At 41.5% G+C, this 18,127-nt stretch overlaps 1 protein-coding gene across 2 annotated transcripts in view; it reads left to right on the top strand.

Moving 5' to 3' along the window:
• Nucleotides 1-306: 306 nt before the first annotated feature.
• Nucleotides 307-18,127, top strand: part of LOC136863103 (serine/threonine-protein kinase NIM1) — a 789,590-nt gene continuing 771,769 nt past the window's right edge. For both annotated transcript variants that reach the window (XM_067139438.2, XM_067139441.2), the window contains exon 1: nucleotides 307-360. The gene's annotated coding sequence lies outside the window, so the exon portion shown is untranslated. The remainder of the gene's footprint in view (nucleotides 361-18,127) is intronic.

Below are 18,127 nucleotides of genomic sequence, written 5' to 3' on the forward strand. Positions count from 1 at the left end.
CTGATCTCAAAACTTTAGTCATGTAAGGCTGAAAACTTACGTTGAGTGTGGAAATGAAACAGAAAGTATTGCTGAAGGTCACTTGGCAACACAAATTTGATTTCTTTTTCTTCTCGGTAGGCACGGCTTTTAAGGCTAATATTCAGTAAATATTAAAAGAAAGACATTCATATGGAGGAATGTGTAAACATGTGAAATGGCCCATGCCTGCGTTATCTTGTGCGGCGAAGCGGGTGTGTCCGTAGTGCGCACTCTCCTCTCCCCTCTTCGTTCCCTGAGGAGCCGCTGTCCGTCGCCCTGGTCGCCAGTGGTGGGCTGACAGTAGCGAGAGGTACATGTGCAGCTCTGCCTCGTGCTGAGGTGAGTCACTTCGCCTCATTTCATAACAATCAAACCTAATGACCAGCCTGTATTGCTCCTTCTAGGGCCTTATCCTCTTTGCTTGTCTTGAATTCAGTAGCTAGAAGTGTGCCGGTCCGATGTTTGTTCACTGGGCACGTGACTGGACCTGTAAATACTCGGTCTCATTCATGACAGCTCGATAGTATTGACGGCTCGTGACGTCACGTAGGCACTAGGCCATTTCTTTTTAAGTTGTGTTACCGTTTGTAGTGAGCGACCTGTAACCATGGTAACTGGCGAGCAGCTAGCTTCATCCAGCCGGCATTGTATCACGGAGACAGAACCTGGCCCATCTCTCAACTTCATTGTCCTGTTCGATGTAGAATTCATATTGGAGACCCGGGAACATTATTCATGACATCATTTTATTTTATTTCCTGCCTGTCTTTCCCCTTCGGACAGCCTGCTGACATTCCAAACAATTAGCATTGATTTGGTGTTGCTTTATCATTGTTATTCGAGCCATAAGGCACAGTCCATTTCATCTTATCTAGTGCTAATAATTTCATTTCGGCGTAGTTAATTGTAGCCCACTTGCTCACTTTGGCATCCACCACCTAGCCTTACTCATCATCAAGTTATTCTCTTTTCAAAGCTTCGATTCAGTATCTATTCATTTCAGATGTAATCCGAACATCATGTCTTACTATCTTGTGATAATATCGCGCAGTCTTTTTACCTCACTCTATTACTCTGTCATGCCACTACCAGATTTTGAAGGTCCCAAGGTGTGTCCTATTAACCTAGACTTACTCATCCTGAAATCGTTCTCTTCTTATACCTTCGAATCTATTCATTTATGATTTAAAACAACACCATACCTTTATATTCTTCTGTAACCCTACAATTCAAAGGCTGTCATTATCATCAAGTTTCTCCATACTCTAGTCAAAAAGATTTGTAAATGTATTTATCATCATACACCTAAGTCTGAGCCGAGTCATTTTACCACCAACAGGAGACTGCTGCAGATTTCCTTCTGTCACGAATGCAGTTATCTTGCCCATGTAGAAAAATCACCCCCTTAATTTAAACTTTAATTGCCTCATCTGACTTTATTCGAATCAATTCCATTACATTTGTTGTGCATAACTTATTTAAAAAATGAATACATAACTTCAAGAACGCCTCTGCTAACACGTTTGAACTGACAATAAGATCGTCTAATGGTAGGTTTTAATTGCCTCTGCTTGAACAAGGAGTTCTTCCAATTTGTCTTGGATTCCTTAGCTATCTATTCTAAATGCATAATAATGAGCCGTAATTGTTTATTGCTTTTGTTACATTTACATTGTAATTTAATTTAAGAGTTTGAGATGTCTCTGGCATCATTATTTTCTTTCGAGTACATCTATTTGTTGTTGTAGTGTCTTCCTTGCGTGTGTTGATAATTACTTATGGCTATGCTTGAGAAGGAATTTCTTCTGGTTCTTTAGATGAGTACCTTCCTAGCATATGCCTGCGATCGAAGGGGGATAACGGGAACTGTGTTTCAGGAAATGACAACGGTGGCATTTGAACGTACCACGTTCGGTCAGCATTTTTTACTACTACTACTACTACTACTACTACTACTACTACTACTACTACTACTACTAATGTTATTTGTTTTACGTCCCACTAACTACTCTTTTACGGTTTTCGGAGACGCCGAGGTGCCGGAATTTAGTCCCACCGGAGTTCTTTTACGTGCCAGTAAATCTACCGACACGAGGCTGACGTATTTGAGCACCTTCAAATACCACCGGACTGAGCCAGCATCGAACCTGCCAAGATGGGGTCAGAAGGCCAGCGCCTTAACCGTCTGAGCCACTCAGCCCGGCCATTTTTTTTTTTACTAGTGGCTTTGTGTCGCACCGACACAGATAGGTCTTATGGCGACGATGGGATAGGAGTTGGAAGGAAGCGGCCGTGACCTTAATTAAGGTACAGCCCCAACATTTGCCTAGTGTGAAAATGTGAAATCATGGAAAACCATCTTCAGGGTTGCCGATGGTGGGATTCAAACTCACTATCTCCCGGATGCAAGCTCACAGCCGCGCGCCCCTAACCACCCGGCCAACTCGCACGGTGGTTAGTATCTTTATGTACTGAGCTAAGTAATACGACTTTCATGGAAACAATCAGTATTTGTAATGTACCAGGGCTGATGACCTGGATGTCCGGCCCATTTAAACAACAATCATCATCATCATCATCATGTTATGTACCACATCTTAGCCTCCTGCTGTCTTTTCATTGTCCACTACATTCGATAACAGGGTGATTCACTGTACATCAGGAGGAAATGAACATTGGTATACATCTGGGGAGTGTTCTCGATTCTGGTACTTCGCTGGAAGAGGAGTGAATTAATCGTTTTCACCCTCTGTATTGATTTCCAACATTACTACTATAGAGATTTTTCGAATAATACATTTTTATTGAACTCTCTGGAGATCCATTCCACCTTTGGGCTCACAGTTTAAGACAAGTTTCGTGCACGTTTGTCGAATTACTGAAAGCACAACCATATTTAAGGAGGGAGTGACTGTGCCCCATTCGTACCTTCCGAGGCCCCAAAACTCTATCTAATACTTAGATATTATTTCCATATTTACTATATTAAAGATTTTATGAAGAGAACAAATACAAACAAATATAATGATGAATAAACATGTTAAATGTTTTCTGATTATGTGAAGTCTGTTGAACAGCTGTGTGCATGTTGTAGACAGTTTCTTACATTTGTTGACCTTCATTTCATGGAACAGGAAAACACCAGTGAGTTATAAATTGAGGATTTCCAGTCATTAACGTACCTTGCGATGGAATATGAGGTACGTTCAGAGAATTAAATATACATGTTCGACCTTCTAAACTTTCGCAACCACTACTTGATTATTTATTTTCAAGTACCGGTAAGTTATTTAGGAGTTGTATTCTCCCACGAGCCTCCGTGGCTCATGCGGATGCGCGCTGGCCTCTCACCACTAGGTTTCGTGGTTCAAATCCCGGTCACTGCATGTGAGATTTGTGCAGGAAAAAAGCGGAAGTGGGACAGGTTTTTCTCCGGGTACTCCGATTTTCACTGTCAGCTCACATTCTAGTGACGCTCTCCACTATCATTTCCTTTAATCTGTCAGTCTTTAATCATTGCCCCAGAGGAGTGCATCATGCTTTGGCAGCCGGCACAATTCCTACCCTCGCCGCTAGATGGTGGCTTCATTCATTCCATTCCTGACCCAGCCGAATGGCTGGAAACAGGCTGAGAATTTTCATTGTCTTCTTTCATTCTCCCACGATGGTAGTATAGTACGTGATTAAATCAAGGTGCAGTAACGTTAATGCAGTTAGCTTCCAGTTGCGATCATCAGTGTTCTGCAAGAAAGAAGTCAGTGCCCGGACGAAAAGATCATTACACCGGTCTGTTTTCAGATCAATCAGGCAATACTGATCTTCATTTAAGGCAGTCGCCCAGGTGGCAGATTCCCTATCTGTTGTTTTTCTAGCCTTTTCTTAAATTATTTCAAAGAAATCGGAAATTTATTGAACATCTCCCTTGGTAAGTTATTCCATTCCCTAACTCCCCTTCCTATAAATGAATATCAACTTTGCTAGTTGTTTTAAGTCGCACCGACACAGATAGGTCTTATGGCGACGATGGGACAGGAAAGGCCTAGGAGTGGGAAGGAAGCGGCCGTGGCCTTAATTAAGGTACAGCCCCAGCATTTGCCTGGTGTGAAAATGGGAAACCACGGAAAACCATTTTCAGGGCTGCCGACAGTGGGGTTCGAACCTACTATCCCGAATACTGGATACTGGCCGCACTTAAGCGACTGCAGCTATAGAGCTCGGTATATCAACTTTGCTGCACGGGAATTAAAGCTCGATGGACTCAGGACATCTTGTACATAAGTTAAAGGTAACAGATATGAATGTAGCTAGAAGGACCGTTGGTACAAACAGGTGGGAACAATGGCAGGGTGGTACACGGAATAAGGAGAAAAAAAGGCTTAGTTAGGAAGGAATACGATGGATGAAGTTGTACGCGTAAGCCGGCTTCAGTGGTGGAGAGATTCGAGGCGAATGGAGGAGGATAGGTTACCTAGGAAATAATGGACTCAGTCATGGAGGGTAAGAGAAGTAGAGGGAGACCAAGGCGACGGTAGTTGGACTCAGTTTCTAATTATTTCAGGATAAGAGATATAGAATTAAACGAGGCCACGGAACTAGTTACAAATATAGGATTGTGGAAACGTTTAGTACATTCACAGAGGATTGCATACTGTACACTGAAAGGCATAAGGCATAAGAGTCTATAATGAATATGAAATATTTATTTATTTATTTATTTATTTATTTATTTATTTATTTATTTATTTAATGTAAAAATTACCTCTTTCATCGCCAAGTGCGTGAATATGAGTTTGACAAGAACTGTGTTCTGCCGTTATGTTGTAATGAAGGGTGGTAGCTTTCTTGCCTCTAACCGAGCTGCCCTATTGCACTCTAGCGACCGGCTATGAGATTTCCTTGAGCAATTGCCCCTTTTAAATACTGCACCGCCTAGCTTGCTGCCGCTGGTTGATGTGGGCTCACGACAGGATGATTGAACAACTGAATTTTCATCAGCAATCCGATTTATGTCAGACCTTTGTTATCTTTTACTAGCACAATGCCTAGTACCGTAATCCTGATGTAATAATTCCCTTCGATTTCATTCGTTTCGTGACGCTTGTGTCACTCCCACGCGCCAGAGCTCTTTGAAAAGGAAAAAGCGGCAGTAAATGTTCTTCGTTGAAGGAAAAAGCGGCAGTAAATGTTCTTCGTTGACAAGTATCTGCAGGTATACACGTACATACCCATCAGGCACGCGCATTCGTAAAAACATGGTCTTGCAAAATCTCTTACAAGCACCGGGATTCAAAAGGTAGCTGGTTTGAAGGTAGATGAAGAACCTAATCAAGGATACTGTGTGTCTAATTGAACATTTTGTTATTGCCTGAGGAAGGAGACACATTTTATTCTGTCTCTCATTTGTCGGTAACTGTGATCAAATTAGCATCCTCTTTTGCTTGCTAGCCACAATGATGCAGTCGGTTGTGGTTGTCCTGATCCACAGATAGCGGGTTCGATTCGGGATGTAGTCTATGACGACTCCGTGTCGTTGGCTTCCAGAATTTTAAAGAACTCCAGTGGATCAAAATGCAGATACTCCGAGGTCTCTTTAAATCGGTAGTATTTGAAGAGACATTGAGCAAATAATAGGCTACCCATCATTTCTTTCACCAGCTCCCTCATCATATCACAAGATCACAGGTTAAAATTTGACACAGGTTATCGGATATATGGAGAAGTCCTTTCGGCATTCCTTGTCATATGATGTCGGCATGTAAAATATATATGGGGACATAGTTTGGTGTTTACCCTTCACAATTATTAAAAGTCGTCGGGTGGTCACCCAACAAAATTCCCATTTCTCTGCTATCTGGCCAACGGCCGTAGCCGTGTCGAAACACTGGATCCCGTGAGATCTCCGAAGTTAAGTCCGTCTCCATGGCTAAATGGTTAGCGTGCTGGCCTTTGGCCACAGTGGTCCCGGGTTCGATTCCCGGCAGGGTCGTGAATTTTAACCATCATTGATTAATTTCTCTGGCACGGGGGCTGGGTGTATGTGTCTTCATCATCATTCCATCCTCATCACGACGCGTAGGTCGCCTGCGGGAGTCAGTTGGAAAGACCTGTACCTGGCGATCCGAACATGTCCTCGGACACTACCGGCACTAAAAGCCATACGCCATTTCATTTCCGAAGGTAAGCAACATTGGGCGTGGTCAAGATTTGGATGGGTTGCCACGCGCTGTTGGCGTGTGTGTGGGGGGGGGGGTAAGGGAATGGAGGAGCGGAAAGGAACTGGCCACCCTACCGTACGTAAAATCTGGCTCAGGCACACCTCTGCGGAGGTTCAGACCTGCCTTCGGGCAGAATACACTCTTACCTTACCTTACCTTACCTTACCTGGTATCTGGTAAAGTAAAACGGAATGTAGATGTTGATCGCAGGCAATCTAAATGGCTTCAAATCAAAATTTCTGCAACAACACTTAGCTGAGGCCATATTATTATTATTATTATTATTATTATTATTATTATTATTATTATTCTGTCTTTCGCGTCTAGTTTATATGAGTAGTGAGCATATAAAATATCTATCGGGATATAGGGAAAAGAATGAATGGAATGATGTTTGCGGATGATGTGATCTGGGGTGAAGATGAGGTGGTACAACAAAAGCTGAATGTACTGAATGGAAAGACTGAACAATGGGAATTTAAGGACAAGTTGGGGTAGAGAAAGAGAATGCTGATGAATAGGGGAAGCAAAGAAGGAAAAGGAGCTATCAAAATTACATACAAGGAACTGGAAATAGTGAGCATTAATCAATACTTGAAGGCTGGCGTTTTTAGCACCTTCAAATACCATCGTGATGAGCTTAGATACAATACCACCCTGGACTCAGAAAGCATGGCATGGCAGAATTATCCTGTGCGTGTGAATTGTCGATGATCTAATCTTGTGTAAAGCAGCTTGTTCCCACCAACGTCTCTCAATCTGTGTAGGCTACAAGTTCATTTCAGGAGTTCTTATAGAATAATGCTTGTATTACATCAACCATGCAACCAACTCCAGTTAATTCGTTCGTTTTATCATCAGTATTAGTTTATATAGCCTTAGGTCATACGGCACGTGGTGGATTGTATTAACCGCTAAGGGCAAGAGACTGTACTAGAATACTGCATTGTACAGTTCCACAATTTTACTGTGTAGCTCTGAGCTACGCCAGCTGGCGTCTAGGTGGTGCTAGCCCCAGCGAACTTCTAGGCAAACGTAGCCAGCGGCCTCTGCAATGTCGTTATCAACAGATTAATTGCAGAACTACAAAGACATGGCTCTGCTTACGACAAGTTTGACTTTCTCATGAAGCTACATTCAGTAGTTTGGATCTCAAGTGGTCCGTGACGGGGCACGAGGTCTGGAAGCCTTCCATCCGGGGAATTTGGACGGTACTTTAAAAGCAGCGAGCTCCTTTGTTGTCCGCTGAGGCTACACATGGAAAGGGATCGTCATTGAAGGTATAAAGGTACAGCCTGGAAAGAGGCGATTTGGACATTTCTCCAAATGCTGGAATAGCGCTCCGGCTGCTATTGTGCAAACCAGCATCAAACTGTTCGTCAGAACAGCCGTTCTCGTCGAGAAAATAGTTAAAGAGTTACTTAAGACCTACCACAGGCCTAATTCACTCTGTGCTGTACAAGGTCTGAAATAACGGGAGTCTATGGACTTTGCATAGAAGAAAGTTCGTCGAGTGGCAATGTAATGAGGTAGTTGTAATTATACATACGCAAATTATAATGTGTAAACAAACAAATTTCGTACTTGCCTATTTCATTTCTAAGTACGCTTGTCTATTTCCTAAAGTCAAAATACATTCAGTGACTATAAGATATATTTTGCTAAATTACCGGCCCTAATAACAGAACGAGTTGTGGCTGTATTGCACGATAACTGTGATGCCTGCTTATGCAGATATTATTGCTCTTGTTGCAGTAGCTTCATGTGCTTAGAATTTGTCTGAGAACGAGCGACAACGTGCTAAGTAAGAAAACAAGCAGGTTCGTAGTTTTACCTGACTGTTGACGTGATTATAGTCATGGGACCGACAGTTAACATAGAAATCGAACCACGGGTACCTGACTCTTCACTTCGAAAATCGAATTTGCATTGAGTTATAGCGATATGTGGTCTTTTATATTTGTAACCAATCGAGACTGCGATTTGGAAAGAAGAAATCTTGGCGTCGATCACAAGTACCACCCCAACATTCTCCTGAAGTTGATTTTTTTTTTTGCAAGCTGCTTTACTCGCACGGACACAGATAGGTCTTACGGCGACGATGGGACAGGAAAGGGCTAGGAGTGGGAAGGAAGAGTCCGTGGCCTTAAGGTACAGCCTGGTGTGAAAATGGGAAACCACGGAAAACCATCTTCAGGGCCGCCGACAGTGGGGTTCGAACCTACTATCTCCCGAATGAAGTTGATTTAAAGAAACCTCTCAAGAATGGTGTTTCAACCGCTAAGTCTTGGGGACAGATTTCGTGTTTTTTTTTGTTGGCTAAACTCCTTTAAAGATCTAAGCTGAGCTGACTGCTCAGACGGTATACAGCTGGCTTTCTGACCTGAAGCTGATTGGTTCGATACCGGCTCTGTTCGATGGTATTTGAAGGTATTTATATAAGCCAACCTCGTTTGGTAGATATATCAGCATGTAAAAGAATTCATTCGGGGTAAACTTCTGGCACCTCACCATCTCCGAAAGCCGTGAAATTAGTTAGTGGTGCATATTATTATTATTATTATTATTATTATTATTATTATTATTATTAAAGAACTGCAGACCATTACTGATGGAGGGTCTCAAAATGTACACAACCTGGCACAAAAACGTGTAGAAGAATTAGCGACCTGCATTGTATACCTCGTCACGTTCTTCAGTCTTTAGTAATACAGTATATTATTATTTCTTGTCTTACTATTTAATGCACATAATAATGTCCTATGCACTATCTAAATATAGACTAAATATCTGTAATTCTAATATGTTAGGAAAATGACAGGCTTAGTTTAGTGCAATAACTTGTAACGATTGTTTTCATTCAAACGCATTATGAAAGAATACAAATGCCCTCTTTTGTTAGTAAAGTGTAGACAAACCTCCGTGTATTCATTGGCCTAGAATTATCTCGTGTCCGTATTTGTACTCGGGGACTTAAGAAATCTTCAGCCGAGTACTTTTTGCGACATGGAGTGTGCATACCATGCATTGTATTTTGGTCAGTTCGAATGGGTAGTAACACACAGTTGTTTATATATAACGGGACCTGTGTTTCGGGGAATGACAACGGTGGGATTTGAATGTACCACGAGCGGTCAGCATTTTTTTTACTAGTGGCTTTGCGTCGCACCGACACAGATAGGTCTTATGGCGACGATGGGATAGGAAAGGCCTCGGAGTTGGAAGGAAGTGGCCGTGGCTGTAAGTAAGGTACAGCCCCAGCGTGTGCCTGGTGTGAAAATGCGAAACCACGGAAAACCATCTTCAGGGCTGCCGATAGTGGAATTCGAGCCCACTATCTCCCGGATGCAAGCTCACAGCCGCGCGACTCTAACCGCACGGCCAACTCGCCCGATCAAATTATTATTATTATTATTATTATTATTATTATTATTATTATTATTTATTAGGGTGAGTGTAGGTGTAATCTAGGCAGATTTAAATACAGATTTTGTAATTTCTGGTGGGGTCGGGATTTTATTCTTTATTGGGTAAATCTGATAATACGCGAACTTCTGCGGGTCTTAATTCCGGCACCAGATTATTTTTTCTTATTGAGTACGCGTGTTGAGTATTCATTACGAAGGTGGGTTGGATCCTCTAAATATTATTATTATTATTATTATTATTATTATTATTATTATTATTATTATTATTATTATGCGTGGTTGTGCGTGATACGTCGCGAACTCTTGCGGGACTAAATTCCGGCGCCAGATTATTTTTCTAATTATATATACATGTTGAGTATTCCGTACGTAGTTAGTTCCGTCCCAGTACTGGCCGGAGAAGGTTGTTCGATACAGCTCACTCCTCTACACAACGTGTTTAATGGAATTAACCAACGGTAAAGCAAGTTGAGTGCGCCGCTCACTTTTAAGGTGTTGTGTTTATGCTTTAGTAATAAAGAAAATACAAGAAGGAGACATGCAACATACCAGGAAAAACACCTTGAAGTGCTCCTTTCAACGAAATACAACTCGACTTTCTGCCGCTGAAATCCACACATGGGTAGCAGACATATTGCAGATCACCGTGGATCAGTATTAGAAGCCCTGCAGCTAGACGTCTCAACGAATTCTGTTTACATAAAGGTAATTTCACGCAATATTTTTCATGGACTATTGACTAACTTTTCCGGGCAAAACAGTATCACACTGTTTACTAGCGAACGCGTCCTAGTCGAAATTACCGCAACTGGCATTGACGCAACAGTAGTAAAGCTATTCAGCATTTCCCCCGAAGTACCAAATTAAAGAGTTGGGGCATACTTCGCAAAATATGGTATTGTTAAATCGGTTGCAAATGAAAACTGGTCACATTATTATAAATCACTAGTTGGAAACGGAATTAGGCAAATAAAAATATACCGAGCTCGATAGCTGCAGTCGCTTAATTGCGGCCAGTATCCAGTATTCGGGAGATCGTGGGTTCGAACCCCACTGTCGGCAGCCCTGAAGATGGTTTTCCGTGGTTTCCCATTTTCACACCAGGCAAATGCTGGGGCTGTACCTTACTTAAGGCCACGGCCGCTTCCTCCCCGCTCCTAGCCCTTCCCTGTCCCATCGTCGCCATAAGACCTATCTGTGTCGGTGCGACGTAAAGCAAATAACAAAAAAAAAAAAAATAGACCTTCAAAATCAAATTCCATCCTTTATCGTGATAGAAGGGTTTAAGGGCCAAGTTGTATATGACAGTCAAGAAAAAACCTGTGTTGTTTGTGATTCTAGTGACCATCTCAGAATTGACTGTCCGAGGCGCTACAGGCCAATGCCACGTTTAGAAAATATCTGGACAGAGACAGGTGAATAGCCAGCTATAATCACGCCAGTAGTACAATACGCCAACAGTATAATACGGAGTATCCGCCCCTAGTAGCGACGAAGGCCAAGGCCACTCGAGTGTACCAGTCGCTTCCGTACCCTTGCAAGAAAACACTACACCAGATGATCAAGTGAACAACACGTTCTTAGCTCATCAGGAACGAACTTGCCTATAACTAGCAGCACAGACACGAGCGAAATTGTTAACTGTAGGAAACCGAAACTGTCTGAAAAAGACATTCAAGAAATGATTATCAGTCCCTCAGCCGAGGACTCTGATACGTCATCAGCTCCAGAAAGTTTGACACAACACACCAAGAAACGGACTAAAACACGTAAAACATCACAGACTTCAAACAGTACCAAGGACTCTAGATCGAAAACCCAAAAGACTGTGACCTGTGATCAGGTCCAAGTACAGGACGCCAATTGTGAAGAAGTACGTAGAATAATGAACGATCTCTGCCACATGAACACAGCACACAGCCAAGGCACGATTTTCTCTCTTCTGAGGGCGTGCCATCGAACAAGACTGCATGACTACGACCCAGAATTTCTAAATATCATGCGTGCCAAGAACAACACACATTCACCAGACTCCCTACAGATGTTCGAAACACAGTTGATATCTGTACTGAAGGAACTAAACTACAATTTATGAAAACCGCTCACAGTAATTTATAGCTGCTTTAATAGGGACACCTTACCCCCATGTGCTATATCCCAAACATGATAATCTGGAATCATCATCCCTTGCTGCAGTGGGGAGTACTGTACGCGCACTTTTTAGTGATAGATTTTTGTACTCTGTGAGGAGTAAGAAGGGAGCACTGCCGGTTCCGGTAATACTGCCAACTGAATGGAAATGAAATCTGAATTGAATCGATAATATGATCGATCGATATGAATTTTCTAAACCTTTATTATCTTAACGCCAACAACTGTGTCACACACACAATACATAATACTATATAATATTTCCCGATGCGAAACGTGTTCCTAGCATGAATTCTATAGTTAGGCTTTGCTGTGTAAACAACAACAGTACGAGTACTTAAAGTGTACGCCAGATGTCGCACAGCGATGATAAGCGATTCTTGATTTGTGTTTCATAGGTTGCCAATACGAATCTCGAAAGATAACCGAAGTGACCGATTCAGCACTAGGGTGTAAATCTACCACTAAAAAGTGCGCAGATAGTATATGTACTACTCTACATACTTACGCCTTTGCGCACGATTGCTACAGCTAATATAAATGGGATAACCAGTCCATGCAAGTTGACCCTCCTTAAGAAGTTTATAACCGAGAATGACATAGACATACTTTTCTTACAAGAGGTTTGTTTAAATTTTTTTTGATATCCCCCATCTATATGAGTATTTTGTTAACATAGGGCAGGTCCCAAGGGGAACAGCGATCGTTTACCGACCAGGATTAACAATGACTGAGTTCATAGCGAACCCTAGTGGTCAAGTTATTTCAGCCTTATGTGATAATACAGTATACATCAATGTCTACAGTCCTTCAGGCTCACAAAATCGAACGGAGGAACTAACTATCAATTTTAAGCGTGGAGCCGATGTAGTATAAGGTGGTGATTTCAATTGTGTGCTACACCTGAAAGATCAACGAGGACAACACCTAACTTGTCTCCAACACTGTCCGAAATAGTCAAACGCTTGCATATGGTAGACGCATGGGAATACAGACACAAAGACTACGTCAAATTTTTATTCCAAAGACTGGATAGAGTATACCTTTCCAAAACTTTATACTCCAGTACTCATAATATCAGTGTTCTTCCTGTTCCTTTTACTGATCATCACACAGTCCTCCTCACATTAACATCTCGCACGTCTGTCCCATTGGTGGGAAGAGATTACTGGAAACTGAATAACAGACTTCTTAACTCGCCGGAAGCAATGCAAGAATTTCCCCAAAACGACTAACAGAAATCAAACATATCATTTGCATAAAACAGCAACAAATACTAGAAGAAATTAAAATCCGAACACATCACCCTTCGATCACCGAGGAAGAACGCACATCTCTCAACCATATCGCCAAAGATGAAAACCGCCATGAGAAGAAATTCATTGTTCAGTTACAAGTAGGAAGTGGAATTATCAGTGGAGAAACACAAATCCTTCAAGAAGTCACTACCCACTATACAACTGTCTTTGCTGAGAACAACGAGTCGCCGACAGCCGACCCTTCACCTCTCCTCAACGCTATTCAGCTACACGTTAGCCTCAAAGACGCCGAGCGTTTAGAAGCTGATATCACAAAAGAAGAATTGCGGAACGTAGAATTCGCAGCTAGGAGAAATAATTCCCCTGGTCCAGATGGTGTATCATTTGAATTTTATAAAAAGTATTATGATCTACTGAAATCTGATTTGATATCACTTCTTCAGGAAGTGTTTAAGATAGATATTCAGTGTTTATAATTAGCAGAGGGAATTGTCATCATGGTACCAAAAATTAATTTTTCGAAATCCCTATCCGACTACAGATCACTCACCCTGATTAATACAGAATATAAGCTTCTTACAAAAATATTAGCCATGCGCATCAAAGCAGTATTGCCGAACATTTTGGGCCCTAAGCAACATAGTGTCATGGAAAAATCTAACATTGTCACTGGGATTAACAATCTACGGAATTTCATCTTACACATAAGTATAGAACCTACAACACAAGCCGCGCTTCTCAACTTACACTTCGTCCAGGGGTTCGATAGAGTCTCACATAAATACTTGCGGCAGTAATCCATAAATTCGACTTTCCTCGAAGACTAACAGCAACACTGCAAAGTCTGTATCCAGGACCTACTTCAAGAATACAAATAAATGGTTACCTAAAGAAACCGATAGAAATTAAGAAGTCCATACGACAAGGATGTCCGCTGTCAACGATTTTATTTGCCCTAAGCGTCGAACCCTTTATACAACAACTTGTGGATCAACTTCCAGGAATACAGCTAGGACAGTCAAAGATCAGTGCACAAGTGTACGCAAATGATGATTCCGTTATACTAAGTAACGCATATCAGATCGGCACACTAAAAAATATCATCCATGCTTATGATCTACACTCTCATGCCCAATTAATGTACGAAAATAGGCGCTGCTGCCATTTGCCGCCTGGCCACGAGTAATAACATGGATACCCACTGTTGACAGGATCAAAATACTGGGCATTACTTTTTGCAACAACTTCCAAGCCATGATCACGCACAATGGGAGCAGACAGCTACACATAGTGCGGACAGAAATCTTTGCATACTATCTCCGAAATTTAAATGTTATACAACACCTTCATACACAGTAAATTGTGGTACCTCGCTCAAATTCTTCCAGCACCCACAGTTATTTTGAAAAAAATGACGTTGAGCATGGAGTACTACTGTATTTGTGGAAAAGAAAACCCTACAGAACAGCAAGAACGCAACTATACCGAAAAAACCTCGCAAGGCGGATTAGGTTTTGTCTACATCGAACCAAAATGCACTGCCTTATTAGCACGCAACTTAATTCTATGCACGACATCACCCAACAATAACTACGCAAAAACAGTCTTGAATATGATCCTGAGTGAAATACTAGTCAAACAACGGCACCCCTCAGACGAATTATCGCCTTCATAGAAGGACTTCCTCAGTACATACACCAGGCTCGCAAGGCAGAAACAATAACGAGAGAAATATACGCATACATATTTACCCAACTCACAAGGTCACTGCTATATGGGTTAAATAACCCTTACGGCGATGGAATATGGTATGGCGTAACGTGAATAACAAGTGGCTAAACTTGCAGTGGAAGGAGACACTATTTTTTCTTAGTTAATGAAATACACCCTACTCGGGACAAATTATACCGACACGGGCGAACCGACACCAATGTCTGCGAATACTGCCCACAAACGGATACCCTCTGTCACCACATCACGTCCTGCACAAGGCCGAAGATGTATGGAGATGGACTTTTTCAAGGATATGTCGTCTGTTACAAATCACACCGCAACCAACCTTACAAGAGCGGATCCTGATGTTGGAATTTTTATCTACCCCCAGCACCACAAATAACACCATAGTGTGGATGACAGCAGAGAGTGTGTACTACATCTTTCATCAGAGGAACCAGCCCAAAGAGACAACAGTCACTGGATTCCTCTCTTACATCAGGCGGGAACACTGGTCCTTGATACAAAGTAAACGTTTAATCCCGGCTTCTGATAGGTGCCTAAATCAGTTCTGAAATTAAGCTCCAGGTTTTCACTAAAACTGCATTAGTGTTACTAAGGATATCACATATAGTGAGTGTGTGCGAGTGACACTAAAGGTCGTTGGGAACATGAAACTATACTGACCTACTTACAACACAGACAGTTACCATAATTCAAGTTCCCTACACTTACAATATTTCTCGATTTACTGAACTGAATTACATTATGTAAAAAAAATTGCTGAGTTTGTAAACAAATGTGTTTATTAAGTTAATTAATTGCAGAGTTTGTAAACAAATGTGCGAGTCAGTATTTCACTTAACTTGCTGTCCGCCTCCGTAGCGTGACGGTTAGCGCTATTAGCTGCCGTCCTCGGGGGCCCGGGTTCGATTCCCGGTACTGCCAGGAATTTAAAACTAGCAGGAGGGCTGGTTACATGCAGTTCACCTACAATGGGAGCGTGCCTGAAAAGAGTTGCACCACCTCAGGATGAGGACACGAGTTTACTTACTTACTTACTTAATTTGTTGAGTTTGCAAAAACGTAATTCAAAAGTTACATACCAATTAAAGTACGAAGATATGTTGGATCCCCTAAATTATTAATATTATTTGTGTGTGTGTGTGTTCGGCATTAAATAGTTGAATTGAGGGGCTAAAGCGCTAGTCTTCTAACTCCAACTTGCCAGGCTCGATTCTGGCTCAACTCCGATGGTTTTTAAAGGTGTTGAAATACGTCAGCCTCATGTCGGTAGATTTACTGGCACGTAAAAGAACACTTGCAGGACATAATTCTGGAATGTCAGCGTCTTCGAAAACTGTTTGAAGCGGGGATTGCAATTTGAGCACTTGGAAATTAACTGCCGAAATAAGTAGCCCGGACGGTTAAGTGTTGGCCTTTTCTTTCTTACTGTGCATGTATGTTGAGTATTCAGCATGAAAACAGGCTGGACCTTCAAAATTATTATTATTATTATTATTATTATTATTATTATTATTATTATTATTATTATTTCCACCTCAAACGGAAGTCAAACATGAGGTGTTCCATTTAAGTACACAAGCTTTTAATTATTTATTTAGCAATTATTTAACATTTATTTAGCAAGCTTGTTTGCTGCTCAAGTAAAGGGGCCACCGGTTCGATTCCTAGTCGTTCGGCGATTTTATTTTTCAGTTCTTAGCTCCAAGGTTGAGTGTTTTAAATTTAACGCACAATCATTTAGTTGCTATGATAGTCCAAGAGAACGAGTTCCGAGTTCTAATCCCAGTTCGGGTTGGGGATTTTTTTAATTTCTCGCAGCTCAAACGTTAGGTACTAAATGATGTAAACTTTATACCAGGCTATTACAAGCCTCCAGGGTTCAAATATACAGCTCAGAACTGAATGCGGAAACAATGAACTTTGTATTCTCTGTCTCAGCAAATAAGTTACATCCAAGTCTAGACAACTTGCTCGTATCACCAATTTATTTTTTGCTGAGATGTGCATACTAGGCTAAATGCAAAAGCAATGGACTTGATATTTCGTGTATCACCAAATACTTCCAAGTCTAATCAACCTGCTTGTACAGATATTTTTTCTGCTTATATGCACATACTGTCACGACCTCACTTTATACTAAATTAGAAGCATTCTCACTCCGTATTAAGGTAAAGTACGGTACTTTGAATTAACAGTTCACAATCACACTTAGTTTCCAGTGAAAGAAAATCTTCTTCTTCTTATACACTTAAGCTCTTTAGTTCTGAATCCAAGTGAGCTCCAGGTTCGAAACCCTGAGCCTCCTGTTTGAAACCCTGAGCCACCTATTTTTCTTTGCACAGAATTGAATTTTCGGAGTTAGATATTTTAATAGCACTTCAGTTTTGAGTCCAAGCGAGCTCCATGTTTGAATCCTAGTCGGGGTGGGAATTTTTAATTTCCCGCACCTCAAACGTTAGGTGTTTTGAATTAAACAATAGCACTCCAACGTTGTGCCCAAGTGAGCTCCAGGTTCGAATCCCAATTCGGTCGGTGATTTTTAATTCCTTGTAGCGCTAAAGCCAGGTGTTTCAATTAAACGCACAAGCTTTCAACGTACAGTCATGTTTGTTTGCAGCCCAAGTAGAGGAGCCATGGGTTCGATTCCTAGTCGGGCGGCGATTTTAAATTTATTGTAGCTCGAACGTTGTGTTTTGATTTTAACGCACGCTATCAATGCGCAATCATTTACTTAGCATGATACTCAGCAGTCCAAAGAGAAGAGCCCTGGGTTCCATTTCCTGTCATGTGTAGCGCGAACATTTTTTCGGTTCTAAACACAAAGTTTTAATCTCTAAGTGATGTCAACAATATTGTAAGCTACTATATCTCTAGAGTTCAAATATTTAAGCAGGAAATGTTAAAATAAAATATCAGTGTTCCAAACACTAAAAACTAATAGCGCGTTAGGTTTCAGCTCACATACTAGCGTCTTTAACTCTGTAGCCGCTCAGCTTCAAGACTTTGAAGTAGCGCTCTAAAATTGTGTACCTATGAATAAAGCACATGCATTAAGCCTTGCGCAATATTCCGAGTCCCGTGCCACTATCTTGTTCCAAGTTCACCTCTAAGCTCTAGAATAGCTCATTCCCTTTTACCCTTTTGCCCGTTGAGTCCTTTTTCCCTTTTCCACTCTTCCCTTTCCCCCTTTAGCTATTTAGCCCTTTCGCCCTTTTGCCCTTCCAAGTTCAGCTCTGAGCCCTATATGATAGCTCATTCCCTTTAGCCTTTTTGCTCTTTAGTCCCTTTGCCCTTTTGCCTTTTCTCCCTTCTA

This window comes from Anabrus simplex, chromosome 2 (genome assembly GCF_040414725.1).
Source record: "Anabrus simplex isolate iqAnaSimp1 chromosome 2, ASM4041472v1, whole genome shotgun sequence".
Taxonomy (NCBI): domain Eukaryota; kingdom Metazoa; phylum Arthropoda; class Insecta; order Orthoptera; family Tettigoniidae; genus Anabrus; species Anabrus simplex.